The sequence below is a fragment of the Canis aureus genome, chromosome 15 (assembly GCF_053574225.1).
Source record: "Canis aureus isolate CA01 chromosome 15, VMU_Caureus_v.1.0, whole genome shotgun sequence".
Taxonomy (NCBI): Eukaryota; Metazoa; Chordata; class Mammalia; order Carnivora; family Canidae; genus Canis; species Canis aureus.
Genome location: NC_135625.1, coordinates 34,873,338 through 34,889,249, shown reverse-complemented (window position 1 = coordinate 34,889,249; position 15,912 = coordinate 34,873,338). Strand labels below are relative to the sequence as shown.

The 15,912-nt window shown below is 39.0% G+C and overlaps 1 protein-coding gene across 12 annotated transcripts in view; it reads right to left on the bottom strand.

The window, feature by feature from the left end:
* The window catches only part of NRG1 (neuregulin 1), a 1,069,619-nt gene that overhangs the window by 178,752 nt on the left and 874,955 nt on the right, over positions 1-15,912 (bottom strand). The window contains exon 1 of one of the 12 annotated variants that reach the window (XM_077849087.1): positions 12,358-12,377. The exons of the other annotated variants lie outside the window; for them this stretch is intronic. The gene's annotated coding sequence lies outside the window, so the exon portion shown is untranslated. Of the gene's footprint in view, positions 1-12,357; positions 12,378-15,912 lie in introns of those variants that run through there. 12 annotated transcript variants of the gene reach the window in all.

The following is a 15,912-nucleotide window of genomic DNA, read 5'->3' as shown; positions in this document are numbered from 1 at the left end:
AGTGGAAGGATGTCCCTTTTTCGTAGTCACGTTAGTGGTAAATAAATTACTGAAGAAAGCCTCCAAGATTCCTTTCCCGATCATGTTTCTCCCTTGTTGAACCACCTTACAGAGAAGATTATTATGGTCAGGCACAGGGTAGATAAAGTTTATCCTTTGCCAGCTGGTCTTCTGAGCTGTGCTCATAGATTTAATAAGCTTGACTGGGAAAATGTATCTTATCAGGTTAAAATTTGTAAATATAGCTGTGTCAAAGGCAGCAAGATCCGGTGGCGATGGTATTTCAGAATACTCCTTGGACTACCAGTCCTGCTACTGATGCAGCTAGTGGTCTAAGTTTGGTAAGAACTAACCAGTAAGGTCACTATCTATTGCCCCAAGTAGAGACTCAGTGCTCACACTGGCCAGTGCTTCAGATAGACTGTTTTGGACTCTAGTTAATTACAGTCCCCTGTGAGCTAAAATGGGCCTGCTATTTGTCCCTGTGTATTCAGCAAAGATATTTGGAGGGTGAGATAAAACATGTGGATGCCTTCAAGTGAGACAAAGTCACTATAAAATTCAAGGTTTTATTGTAAAGTATTCTCAAGCTGACTCTGTTATCATCAGCAGTAAAGCAAGCTTAACCAGAAAACACACTAGGAATATGCTTCAAAGTATGGTTAAGATAGCTGGACTCCAGAAATACCATTTTAGCAGGTCTGTGTCCAAATTCTTTTTTTTTTCTTTTAAGATTTTATTTATTTATTTGACAGAGAGAGAACACAAGCAGGGTGAGCAGCAGGGAGAGGGAGAAGCAGACTCTCTGCTGAGCAGGGAGCTCAACGTGGGCTTTGATCCTAGGACCCCAGGATCATGACCTGAGCTGAAAGGCAGATGTTTAACCGACTGAGCGATCCAGGCCCTCTGTGCCCAACTCCTTATATGGTGCAAGGATGTGCATGTGCACTACTGAATCATACCTTTATGAGCCTACTGATCCTCATAACTACGCATGGAACAGGTCATTACACAACATAGAACAATAAAATTGGGGGCAATGTTTCAACATCTTACTTCCAATATTCACAACAGTTGGCTTCTTACTGTGGTTAACTTTGACTTCCCAAACATAGCAGTTTCCATCGGAAGGAATTCTTACATGTGGATGGGCTCAAAGTTTCACTTCTCACAGTTAACTGTTACAAGTTGAATGAGACAGTATGATTCTTCTAAATGCCCTATTTGAGAATTTGAGCCACAATCAGCCCATCAAAAGGTATGTATATTCTAAGACCCCTCAAGAATGACAACCACATTGTATATCTGAATACCATACCCAATAGGCAGCACTGAAGAAAACACATGTAGAGAAAGAGGAATTGATCATTTAAGGAATCTATCTCTACCAGATCAGGAGATGTAAAAACAAGTTATTAGTAGGTGGCCATAGTCATGATTGGAAGGATTAGGCTATATATTGGTGGTGGTGGTAGTGGTGGTGGGGGCGGCGTGTTTGTGTGTTATGTGTGTCCATTTCGATTGGCACTTTATTCAAACATCCAAAGGTCTACATTTATCAGAGGCAAGATACATAGGATCTTAGGGACCTGGCTCAAAGCAGAACCTCAAGAGCTTGCTGAAAGAGTAAGCAGAACAAAGGATCTAGAAGATTCTGAGAAAGCAGAGACCCAGGTCCAAAAGCTAATCCAGAGACAACGCCTACCTTCTCAAAAGACTTTTTATTATTCGGAATGGAAGGACCCCAGTGACATGACTTTTTGTTTTAATGCATTCCGCCGGATTAGGACTCTTTATACTCCCTGCCATGTGACACCAAAGAATAGAGAGATGTTAAATTTATCTGGAAAAATCATTAAATAAATAGTAGTCTCTACTTGAAAATGTTCCTGTTCTCTGATACTTCTCTTCTCTGGTCATCACTGTTTGAGAGTTCTCTGCTCCAACCCGGCCTCAGTGAGGATGCCGGTCATCGCAACCACGGTCCTTCCTGGGCCACTCAGTGTCCTATATAGGAGCCTCCCCAGAGGCCAGGTGCTCACCCACTCCAGCAAGAGGAGCACACACATTAAAATATTATCTCCTCGCCTTCAAATTAAAATTGATTGTCCTCACTGATGACCCCAGCCCACAAGGTCTAAGTTAGCTCCCTTAACTAGCAAGTGTGCTCTTGTGTTTATGGTCAACGCAAATCCCCGCATTTACCATTTCTCTGCAAAAGTTCTTGCGTGAATTTCATGCAAAGCGGGTAATCATTTCATTTTACAGGTGAGGCTATGGGGAGGGGCAGTAGTTAATGCTGGAACTTGAACTTGCTTGATGTCATAAGGCTAACAAGCTGCACACCAGGATTTAAACCCAGGACTTTCCCCTCCAGCAGGGGTGCTTTTGTGCAGCTTGAATTGAAGGCAGGAAAAGGTCCTATTGACAGAAAACAAAAAATGGGACAGATTATTCCATTCCATAGCCACGGTGGTAACTTTCTGTTTCTCATAATAAGCTATATAAACCAGATCACCTCTCCACGTATGTCTGTGAGAGATTTACAACACTGCAAAATTCTACAGGGGAAAATAAGTGCAGATTTATTAGGTAAGAGAATTTTTCGGCCTGAAAATTGATATTATGTTTGTTGAAATTAGCAATCTTCCTCTTCCATACGGTTCTGTAATTCTGTGCCCAGGATTTTGTAAGTCGAGGGCCAACGATAAAATTATAAAACTACTGTAAGAGTGTTCCAAAAGTCTGTCCGATGAAGTTAAAATAAGGCCCCCGCAGTACTTTCAACATTAACTCCTTTAGAATAGTACCAGCTATCACTTCTCGAGTACCTACTGTGTGCCAGGCACTGTTCCAGGAACTTTATGTCCACTCTTTTTCAGCTCTATAGAAGTTCCAGAAGATATCTATCATTATTGTTATTCTCAATTTACAAACAGAAACAGAGACGTAAAGCCACCTCCTACAGTCACACAGCTGGTATATTTGGCACCAGGATTGGGACCCCAGAAGTCTGACTCCAGAGCTCCTGTCTTTTAAAAAAAACAAAAGCAAAAACAAAACCATTTAATGTATTTATTCATGAGAGACACAGAAAGAGAGGCAGAGATACAGGCAGAGGGAGAAGCAGGCTCCCTGCAGGGAGCCTAATGTGGGACTTGATCCCAGGACCTCGGGATCACGCCCTGGGCCGAAGGCCAATGCTCAGCCACTGAGCCACCCAGGCACCCCTCCAGAGCTCCTACTCTTAACTACAAGGCAATAAACAATTATTTGCTGTGTCGGATATGCTCATTGGTCAAATATCAGATTTAATATATTGATACATTAATAATGACCATAGTTTTCTGATTAAATCTGGGATACAGGGATCCCTGGGTGGCGCAGCGGTTTGGCGCTTGCCTTTGGCTCAGGGCGCGATCCTGGAGACCCGGGATCGAATCCCACATCGGGCTCCCGGTTCATGGAGCCTGCTTTTCTCTCTGCCTGTGTCTCTGCCTCTCTCTCTCTCTCTCTCTCTCTGTGTGACTATCATAAATAAATTAAAAAAATAAAAAATTAAAAAAAAATTAAATCTGGGATACAACACGTGGCAGATCATTTCTGCACATAGTCCGAGGACAAAAAAAAAGTCTGAGAGAGAACGTAGATGTGCAAATTGCTGAATTTTCTAAGCTACTTTGATGATTTATAGAGAAATCAAACAAGACAGAACCCTTGAAGTTGGTAAGCCAACACAAGTTTCTTGAACTGTGTGACTGCTGCCATCCGCCAGATGCCACAAGGGTAAACCACGCTCTCTCTCACTCCAGGTTCACTGAAACTCAATAGCCCCCATGTGAGGATACGGCAACAAGAGGGTCTTAACAGATTAATGTTGTCCTTTCAAGGTGTAAAGGCAACGCACCGTGACGATGGGTGCTGGAGTAAATCACGGCGCAGTTGCTGGCAGCTTAAGGTAAGTGTTCAACAGGGCTGCCTAATTAATGCTGTCACAGCAGCCGGCCCCAATTACAGGAGCATCTCACTCATGGACAGAATAGAAGATGTCCCACCAGCTTCATAAAAGGCCACCGATACACAGGGTTAACATGGATCCATCTCACTTTGCCCTAACCGATGAAAAGCAAATCTCATTTGACATAAGTTCATAAATTTGATCTCTTCTGTTGTCAAAAAGCAGGGCTTTTTCCTTCATTAGTTGCACATACCTGCCATATCCCTCTCCAATACATCACTTAAAAACAGAGAAATGGAGAAGTATCTAGTTACTGAAAATTTGATATTGTATTTATTTTCTTATTGGAATGAGGCTTTTCTCTTCTGATGTGTTTATTGCTTACGTAAATTAGGCACATTAGCATGACCTTGATGCATTAATATTTACCTTCATAACCTATTTCTTTGTTCAAATTGAATTAGGATCATTTAATTAACTGATATCACTAAAATGAAAGATGGAAATTATATAGATAGGTGTTTTAAACCAGATAAAATTCCCGGGCAAGATGAGTTAGCCCTCAATTATAATTAATTTTAAATGGTGACAACTATGTGAAGACTTTTAAACATTGCATAAAACCTAAAGCATCGCTTGTGAGCAATGATGCTTCACTGATCTACCCATGTTAGTTCCCCATGATCTAGTTTTCACATGGCCATTTCAAAATGATTCCTTTGGTGAAGAAGAAAATGTTGCAGCGCTAACCATAAAATAAATGCATCCTTTCAGGACATCTAAAATCTACTTCTTTGTTATTTAGGCAGATGAACTTTCCTAGCAACCATACATTTCTGATTTTTCTTTTTTATTCACAGGTAACTTATTAAACTGGATGACACTGAAAGGTACATGCCAGGATTGAAAGGCAGCGCACCAGATCAAAGGTAAATTTCTCTCCACTCTGTATACTACGGTTTTAAATAACCAGCCTTGCATCCCTTCTTCAGTAGGACTCACGTCTGACTTTCTGAGGATCTTTAAAGCTTGGGTAGCTCTTTGCATTTTTAAGCAGGTCAGCAGGCAACCTAACAATTGAATCCTTATCATTTTGCTTCTACCCCACAGGAAAGACCAGGGAAGGCGATTTTCTTATCTCCGGGTTCCCAGGGTCATGAATTTGGTAAAGAGGTGGAAAATGACCAGAGTCAAATGTAACAGACTGTACACAGTAAGAAAACCTGGGCCACATCATTGATCATGTAAAACCATCTAATTTTGTCACCAATCTTACAGAGCTCCAAGGTTGGGATGCTTTCCTGTACAGTCCTCACAAGTCAAACTGTGATTAGAGCCAAAGTAGTATGTTTCAGACAACACACACACACACACACACACACACACACACTTCTCTCTCTCTCTCTTTTCTCTAATATTTAAAATTCATGGCTTCCCTTATTTCACATTTAAAAACAAACACATTAAAGCATCTTTTGAAAATAAAAGTGAGCTGCTTCCCACACATTCGGAGATAATCCTTTGGTGCCTAAATTCCAATCACATCTTCCCAGCACTAAGATTCACAAACAGTACACAAAAGAAACGTAAATGAAGTGTACTTAGCACATCAACATGTAGCTTTCCTTTCCTCCATAGGGACTGGCAGGCCACTAGAAATACCTTTCAGTTTTGTTTTTCTTTAGAAAGAAGCTTAATTAGAGTCTCTGCTAATAGTTTCTAGTCCATGATTTTAAATCCCTAACTCCATGCAAAGTGTCCTGCCTTTCTCTCTAGTCTTTGAGGATCTCTATTAACTGGTAAGAATGGAGAGTCAGCAAACCTGAGGTCCAGCGCTTGCTTGTTCTGTGGGATTAGGGAGTCACATAATTACTGTGAACCTCAATAATCTTGTGTATAAAAAGGGTGGGGGGAGTAGCCTCAGCCTTATCTATTTCATACAGTTGGGAAAATCTAATTAAAATGATAGCAAAAACATTTTGCGTCTTGAAAAAAAATGAGTTATCATTATTAGTGCCGATTTGACTGCCATTACCTATAAACCACCTGAAAAGTTAGAAAATATTAGGTCCTACAATGCAGAAGGCACAAAATTACATAATTAACACCTTAAAAAACCACATATCGCTTTGGTGTATCCTTAAGAACCCCCTCCCCCCACCAAAAAAAAAAAGGGCAGCTGGAAGCTATCAAGAGGGATCACTAAAATGTTCAACAGGAAAGGCTGCCGTGTATAGGAACAGACTAAACATCATAGAATCCTCAAGACTGATACAAGGCCAAGGAAGGAAAGCAACAGTCTTTAACACCATCAAAAGTTTAGATTCATAGGATATTACAACGCATGCAAAGCCCTCAAGCAGGAAGGAAGTCATTTTAGAATAAAAAAAGGAAATGAACTTTTGCACAGTAAGAAGTATGATTTGGAAAATGCTTATACTGAGTCTGTACAGGAAAATGACTCCGGAAACAGCACACGGGAGGAAAAAGTAGGTTCTGGAGTCAGCACAGCTTCCTACTCCAACCCAGCACAGCACATTCCTTGGCCCCAGGTGAGACTCAGCCCCTCACCTGCAAGGCAGATTTGCCTCACACAGGATGGAAGGAGAGAACCCGGGCACTGGACCAAGTACTTTGAACAAGACACTCACAAGCACACAATAAGCACTACATCAATAACAGCTTTAAAAAAAAATAGCAGATTCATAAGGAAGTAATTACATTCATGGATGGAACTAAAACAGAGCTCATGGTTAGGTTATTAAAGCTGCCTTCATAAAAGGCAACTTTCACCATCTATGACCTACACCGGGCAGTCTGATGGCATTTCTTGTACTACTAGCACTTAGCCTACTGTTTACAAAGCGCTTTCATATGTGATCTCATCTCATCATAGAAAAGGGTACTTATGAGGGTGAAATCTGAAGAAGGCCTGTAGTTAGGCAGTAGTATTATGCCAATATTAATTTTTGGTTTTGATCAATATACCAAGAGAATGCAACACTGGATGAGGGGCATATGGGAACTCTGTCCTATCTTTGAAACTTCTCTATAAATCTAAATTATGCCCCCAATTCCTGCAAACTGACTCAAGATGGCTTGCCCAATTTATGTATTTTTTGAATAGTAGGTGTCCCTCTTCTGTATTCCCATAGAACCATTATTATTCCTTTTAATACAATGCACTTTATCTTTATAGGTGTTTGTTTCACCAAGGAGAAGGCTCCTTTAAGTCAGGGTTTGTGCTTTTTTTTTTTTTTAATTCATCTTTTATCTTAGTAACCAGAATAGCACTCAATAGTATTTGCTGAATAAACTAATTAAGGAAAAAAAGCAATCTGTGATTCAAATACTCCTATCGAATAGGCCCTAGTTTCTCTCTAATACATAAGATTTATGTAAAACCATTGTCTTTATCAAGGTTATCACAATCTTTCTTACTTATATTTCCAATTATATGGTCTTTTTTCAGCCAAACATATTAGAATATTATGTATTGAATACTTTCTTCTGGAATGCAAATAATATCCAGATCATAGCTCATTCTTATAGATAACTGGCTTTATTCTCTTAGACATTTCCTGATTTCCATTCTTGCAACATGTGTTAGTGTGTCTATTAAATAGATACCACTGTTTTAAGTACTCAAGATTCAGACCTGAATAAGAAAAACAAGATCCCTACCCTCCTGGAGTACAGCCTGGGGTGAGGGCAGGAAGAGGAAGACCTTATTACCTATTTAGGCAGTAGCGGGATTTGTGAAATAAATTCTTTATCTTTGCAATTTAAGAGCACTAAAAATCGCTTTAGTAACTATATCCTTTCCACTTCATCATGCAATATAGCCTTTTCTATTCAAATTGAGACTTTGAGAAGTGATCACTAAATCTATATACAACCCACTGATATTAATCGGCCAAACATGGCTCAATGCGTAAAATGGCATCTTGAAAACTTATATCTATGGTAACAGATTATTTTCCTTATTAAAACAACTATTGACTAGATAGGCGTTCTCTGCATAAGTCATATTCTCTATACTTCATTACACCATGTTATACTCTTACCACTTTAGTACTAAATATAAGCCATGAAGTATCCTAGTAAAAAGCCCGAGACAGACAGACATAAATTCAGATCTTACTCTGCCATATGCTGGTTATGCAACCGTTAGTAAATTAGCAAAATTCTCTAGCCTCAGTCTCCTAAAATGTAAAATGAGATTAAATAGAACCAGCTTCAGAGGGCTGTGAAAAGAATGGAACAAGATAATGTGATTAATGTACTTAGCATCCCTGTGTGTCACAAGGCAAACATGCAACAATATGGGTGCTATTCTTATTATATTGTTACTTAGGTCCTTGTTTGGTTGTTTATTAAGCTTCCTAAATTAATATGAAGTTTTTAAAATTACTGCCCACTTAGAGCTGAGACCAATGAAAGCATATCCATTCTGGTTGCCAGCAAATTAACGACTTCCAAAGATGTCTACATCCTAACCCATGGAACCAGTGAATAAGATGCTTTTTACAGCCAAAGGGAATTTGCAGGTGGGATTAAGGTAAGGACTTTGACATGAGAAGATTATGTTGTATTATCCAGTGCACCCATGTGCATAATCATGTGAATCCTCACAAGCAGGTAACTTTTCCCCGCTGTGGTCAAAGAACGGCCAGAGATGCAATGTTGCTGGCTTTAAAGTCAGAAGAAGGAGGCTCCAATCCAAAATGTGTAGGCAGCCTCTGGAAGTTGGGAAAGCTAAGGAAACGGCTTCCCTCCCATAGCCTCCAGAAGGGAAATGCAGCGCTGGTAACACCACTTTAGCCCAGCGCGATCTGTCTCAGAATTCTACCCTACAGAACTCTTTAAGATAATAAATGTGAGTTGTTATTAGCCTCTAAATTCATGGTAATTAGTTGCAGCGGCAGTAGAAAACTTTTACAGTTCCCAAAGAGAAATGAATTGTGTTAATTTTCCAATATTAAGAACTGTGAAACCCTATCTCATGAAAATGGTATAAAGGACCTAATTTACAAAAATAAATACACCAGGGTGAGTAGAGCCCAGCTATGCATCATTTCACCCTTAATATCCTTCCATTCAGGGTCCAAGAGAAAGCTCCACATCAAAGGAATCATACACCCCAAGGCACAGAGACTAAAATCCATTAGGAATTCAGGAGCTCAAGTTCAAATCCAGAGACTTGACCTCAACCAGTTGAGGCCCCATCAACCATATTCTCTCTCTCTCTCTCTCTCTGGCTTCTCTTCCCTGCTCATAATGAAGAGGTTGAGTCATCTTACATACCGTTAAGCTCCGGAGTGAGTCAGGGAGATGTTTTCTTCTCCTTTTTGTACACTTTGTTTTAAGAATTTATAAGCAGAGAGTCACCGACCAAACTTTTAGATTTAAAAATATTTTATGAATACTAGCATCCCAATGGTAATAACATACCAAAAGAAAGAAAGAAAACAGGACTTTTACAGAATTTTCCAAGGCTTTCCAAAACCCAAACCGAAAAATTGGTAGAAATGTGCTTAAATTTGACAGTTAAGGCAATAAAATGAAATTATTTTCTTCATGACTTTATTATTTAATAGCAATAATTTTCTACTTTAGTTTAGAAAATATACTTATTTAGGCATTTTAATAAATAAAAACTTAAAATCCTCAAAATAAGACTTTAGAGATTAACATTACATTCACTTCGGGGTTGATGTCTGATGAAATCCATCACTTGAGAATCATGTATCTTAGTTCAAGACCTAATCTCTGTTTCTAAAGGAAGCTATTTCTTCCATAACTTTGGTATACCTCAAATGTATTACATAACACAAAAGGAAATTGTGATGGGACCCAAAACATGCAGCAAACCTATCTATAAAGGGGGAAAGATCACCTTGAAACAAGTTATAAACTATAGAAATATGACTGTCAAGAATGTAACCTAGATCAAGCTTCTAGACAGGTCATGAAGGCCATTCCTAAGAACTGAGGTCCAATGCAGTGGATCTCTTTGATTGAATCATTAGAAAGTACCTGCAAGGATTCAAACTTTAAGAATTTACCAAAATGTAAAACAAATAAATAAAGCAAAATTTCTTTTTTTTTTTTTAAATATTTTATTTATTTATTCATGAGAGACACAGAGAGAGAGAGAGACTCAATCCTGGGTCTCCAGGATCACGCCCTGGGCTGAAGGCGGTGCTAAACCACTGAGCCACCCAGGCTGCCCAATAAAGCAAAATTTCTATAATGGTTCTGCTATAGGATGTGTTAATGTAATAAGTAGGTCCTAAGTAAGGGCATGCTATCAGCACATTAATGATTTGAGGGGCTAAAGGACAAACTTTCTTCTTCTAAGCGACAAGATTAAAGAGACAGCCTTAGTGATACATGAAAATCTTATGAAAAGAAAGCTAACACTCTACAGATGTGCTGAAAGTCATGGCTGGTTTCATGGCTTCTAGAACTGCTACATTTTCCACTGTGTTAAGCTATCTGGAGAAGCTAACGGTACAGATGAAAAAACTTCAGAAAGGATTTCCCTATTTTTGTAAGAAGTGCTACAGAGATAGCATGTGCCAAACTTAAAAAAAAAAAATGAATAGGTTAAAATACTGATCTCTGCTAGAAGAGAATGCTCAAGGACCAAGTTCTGCAAAACAAGGAGAGCCTCAGGTTTAAGGGTATAAAGATTCAGCAAAGTCGTTGAGAACAAGTATTCTTGGAGCTTTCACTGTGCTACAGTTTCTCATCAGGACCATTATTATTCTTGTTGATGCTCTACTTCCAGTTCCATAAGTCTTCCTTCTTCACCTAGGCCTACTTTTCCTAGAAGCCTCATTATTTTTAGTGTGCAATTGTGCTAAATAAGGTTGGTGGTTGTTGTTGTTTCTTCCCCAGGAATTCAAGCATAGAGTTACAGCAGAAATATCTGCAAACAGAACAGGGATCTGCCAATGTCTGCAGGCTCCCAGCCCCAGGTCAGAGGTTCTCAAAGCTTGTGTACACATACATCACTGGGGCAAGTTTACCAAAATGAACATTAAATAGTCACAGACCTTAGTAAAGACTCTGAATCACTAGAGTCAGATACAAGTCTACAAACGTGCTCCTCCAAAAAGCATCCCAGGTGATTCTGAAACAGGTGATCTGGGCACAACATTTTCAGAAATATTACAAATGCTCTTGGGGTGCCCTTCTCTCCAAAGGTTGTTCAGCATTTACAAAAAAATTAATGCCCACTCCATTAATTCTTCCTAGTAAATACACACACACACACACACACATATTTGGCATACATATAAGTATATATATAACTAATTATACATTTTATATATTATAAATATATATATATTTGCTTACATTGCTAGGTAAATTAAAGAGAAATAAGACTTAATTTCTCTTCAGGAATATCTGGAATCTCATAGAAGAAGACATATGTAAATTACAAGAATTTTTATATTTTTATGAGAAGTGCTATAATGGGTGGCATCTGCTTTGTGACCTACGTGGTTTGAATTCCCACCCTTCATATCCAAAATAATAGTTAACTAGGAGGCAGTGCTGGGTCTAAAAAATATCCTTTTGAGAAAAGAAAGAAAATGAGAGAATCAGATATTCCAAAAAACTTCTGAACTAGACACCTACATGCATCTTTATGGATTATGACAGGTAACTATTCTCTATGCAACGGCACAGTAATTTCATAATATTTAAACAACTCATTTAAAGTATATTGCCTTAATCAGGAACACATTTATCTTGGAGAGTTCATAGGGAGGTTGCTTAGAAATACTTTTTCCCGGGATCCCTGGGTGGCGCAGCGGTTTGGCGCCTGCCTTTGGCCCAGGGCGCGATCCTGGAGACCCGGGATCGAATCCCACGTCGGGCTCCCGGTTCATGGAGCCTGCTTCTCCCTCTGCCTGTGTCTCTGCCTCTCTCTCTCTCTCTCTCTGTGACTATCATAAATAAATAAAAATTAAAAAAAAAAAGAAATACTTTTTCCCTAATCCTTGAAGCTATAGAAGAGAACTCTAAATCTGTGCTTTCTCTGAGTTTATTATGTCAGCCCCCAGATTTGATCACTAGATCTACAAGTGGCACTTGAAAACTATAAAAGGTATAAGAACTTCTCATCCTCATTTCACCTTGATTAGAGCAATCATACCCTACCTGGTATCACCATTTTTTTTTTTAGATTTTATTTATTTATATCATGAGAGACACAGAGAAAGAGGCAGAGACATAGACAGAGGGAGAAGCAGGATCCCTGCGGGGAACCTGATGCGGGACTCGATCTCAGGACCCCAGGATCACAACCTGAGCCAAAGGCCGATGCCCTGAGCCACCCAGATACCCCAGTGTCACCATTTAATCTTTATAAGAATACTTACCTCTAAATCTTTTCCCACATTATACTTCTCTGTTAGGCAATCATGAGCGTTAATACTTGTGTGGATATAAGAATATTCAGCTTAGATCTTTCCTTTGAGATTTTGACCGTCTTTGGTGTTGCTTATCTTGAAAAATGGCACAAACGTCCATTCAGGTGAGCAAATCTAAAATTTAAATTTCTCATCTACTCATGACATATCCACTCCATGAAAAAATTCACTCAGTTCTACTACCACCCCATCCCCCACTTCATCCCCATGCCTTCCTGGAAGGGAAATTCTGAAGTAGAAATTGGGCAATAAGCAGAGCCAATGAACTAGAAATTACTGAACTATAAAGCAGTCAAGAAGTAGGGAAGAGAAAAAAAAAGAAGTAGGGAAGAGAGGAAAGGAGAAGTAGGCCAACCACAAGGGCAATTAAGCACCAACAGAAGTAAAACACACATCTTAGAAAGAGGGAAGTGGCCATAAGAGAACAGTCATCACGAAGGATGGTCATACCCATTGCAGATGTTCATGCCTGAGAGGCAGCTTGGAACTACAACAAAGGTGGATTATAAACAAGGGGAAGGATGAGAAGTTGGAGTTAGAAGAAGCAGTACTCCTGGGTGGGGATCCAAAAAAAGATTTAAAATCTGCTGCTTAGCTTTATTTTACATTTGGCTTTAGATTTGTAGGCTCATTTCTGTTCCTCAAAGGCCTTTTGAAGGCCTGATGAAAACCTCGGAGAACTCAAATTCTTCATAAAAAGAAAGAACTAGTTGGAGAACATGTACTGTGCCAGCTGAGGAAAATGAGAATAAGAACTGTTGCAGCTGAAACTAGACCATTCTCTTACACCATACATAAAGATAAACTCAAAATGGATGAAAGATCTAAATGTGAGATAAGAATCCATCAAATACCTAGAGGAGAACACAGGAAACACCTTTTTGAACTTGACCACAGCAACTTCTTGCAAGATACATCCATGAAGGCAAGGGAAACAAAAGCAAAAATGAATTATTGGGACTTAATCAAGATAAAAAGCTTCTGCACAGCAAAAGAAACAAACAACAAAACTAAAAGGCAACCTACAGAATGGGAGAAGATGTTTGCAAATAACATATCAGATAAAGGGCTAGTATCCAAGATTTATAAAGAACTTACTAAACTCAACACCCAAGAAACAAACAATCCAATCATGAAACGGGCAAAAGACATGAACAGAAATCTCACAGAGGAAGACATACACATGGCCAACAAGCACATGAGAAAATGCTCCACATCACTTGCTATCAGGGAAATACACATCAAAACCACAATGAGATGCCACCTCACGCCAGTGAGAATGGTGAAAATGAACAAGATAGGAAACAATAAATGATGGAGAGGATATGGAGAAGGGGGGACCCTCTTGCACTGTTGGTGGGAATGTGAACTGGTGCAGCCACTCTGGAAAACTGTGTGGAGGTTCCTCAAAGAGTTAAAAATAGAACTGCCCTGGGACCCAGCAATTGCACTGCTGGGGATTTACCCCAAAGATACAGATGCAGTGAAACGGCAGGACACCTGCACCCCGATGTTTATAGCAGCAAAGTCCACAATAGCCAAACTGTGGAAGGAGCCTCGGTGTCCATCGAAAGATGAATGGATAAAGAAGATGTGGTCTATGTATACAATGGAATATTCCTCAGCCATTAGAAACCACAAATACCCACCATTTGCTTCGATGTGGATGGAACTGGAAGGTATTATGCTGAGTGAAGTAAGTTAATCGGAGAAGGACAAACATTATATGGTCTCATTCATTTGGGGAATATAAAAAATATGAAAGGGAATAAAGGGGAAATGAGAGAAAATGAGTGGGGAATATCAGTGAGGGTGATGGAACATGAGAGACTCCTAATGCTGGGAAATGAACAAGGGGTAGTGGAAAGGGAGGTGGGCGGAGGGTTGGGGTGACTGAGCGACGGGCACTGAGGGGGGGACTTGATGGTATGAGCACTGGGTGTTATGCTGTATGTTGGCAAACTGAACTCCAATAAAAAAAATCATGAACATTAAAAAAAAAAAAGAACTGTTGCAGCAATAGCAAGAACATATATTTTATGGCAAAACACTGAAAGGATAATAACTCTTCAAGGGATACTATAGAGCAGAGGGAGGCAAATATGGCCCTCAGACCAAATCCTGCCCGCCATCTGTTTTTGTAAATAAAGTGCTATTGGAACATAGTCATATTCATTTGTTGATAAATTGTCTATGACTGCTTTCTTGCCAAACTAACTGCAGAGTTGACTCTTTGCAGGAATGTTTGTAGACTCCTGATATGGAGCTTCAATAAGTCATCATAAAGTATCTATAGAATTTCACTTCTAATTCCTAGCAATTAGAATTGGTTGGTGTTTCAAAGATAGATTGTCGAATGGGAATAATTCATGTAGAATCTATAGTTTGAGGTCCAAGAATGAACTGAGTATACAGAGTAGAATGTCCAAAATACTACCTGTGAATGAAAAGGCAGCTAGCTCCCCACCCAGATAAGCAGAGGAGGCTACAAAATGCCTATGATGAATGCCGACATTACCCAGTTCAGGCAAAAAAAAAAATGAGGGTGGGGAATATAGATTAGAAAAGGATGGTGAGAAAAACAACTCCAAAGTAAGAAAACAAATTTGTTATGAGTTTGTGAATTAATATTTGATTTGCTATATACTTTTTAGCATATATATTTTTTTGATGATGACTTCCTACCTAGAAAAAGAGGAGGGTTGATTGACAGAAACCCTGACTAGAAGAAACCCCCTGGGTGAGGGTGATTACTAGAAAGAAGAAATGAGGCCAACAGAATAAAATAAATAAATAAATAAATAAATAAATAAATAAATAAATAAATAACAACAACAACAAAAAACCACATAATCCTGAAATACCTCACCTATCTGGAATCTGAACATCTGCATCACCCAACAGAGGAAAATTCTGGTATTACTGGATTAGTAACTTATTAAGTCTTCTATCCTTTTAAATGGCAATTTTGCACAAATGCAGGAGGTGGATGGCAGGCAGGCCCCTAATTGCCTGTCAGTGATTTTTAACTATAGTCAAGATGACTCAGGTAAGATGTAAATGTAAGTAAGAAGAATGCATCATAGTTAAGCAGGAACTATTTCAGGATTCTGTGACAATGCATTATTATTTTAGACAGAACGAATTTCTGGCTTAATGAATCAAAGCTGGACAGTAACAATATTAGGAGACAATTAATTCTGTACCTTCTTACTCAATATGGAAGACATTTTGTCCAATTTGTTCCTAGAAGGGCTCTCTGAGGACTTACATTGTTTACAAAATTGTGCTGAGTTTTCTTAATGGATATTAGCAGAAAAAAGGTAAGTGATTTTAAAACCAAAAATTGAGAAGTTGAAGAAAATACATCTTGGAAGGACTCAGGAAGTGCGACACATGTTGCAAATATTTCTAAAATGTGTTGCAATTGTTTCTTTGAAAGGGGGAAATAAGAATTATAGACGTCAACTGGAATGAAATACTTTGAGTAAGAAGTCAGAAGAC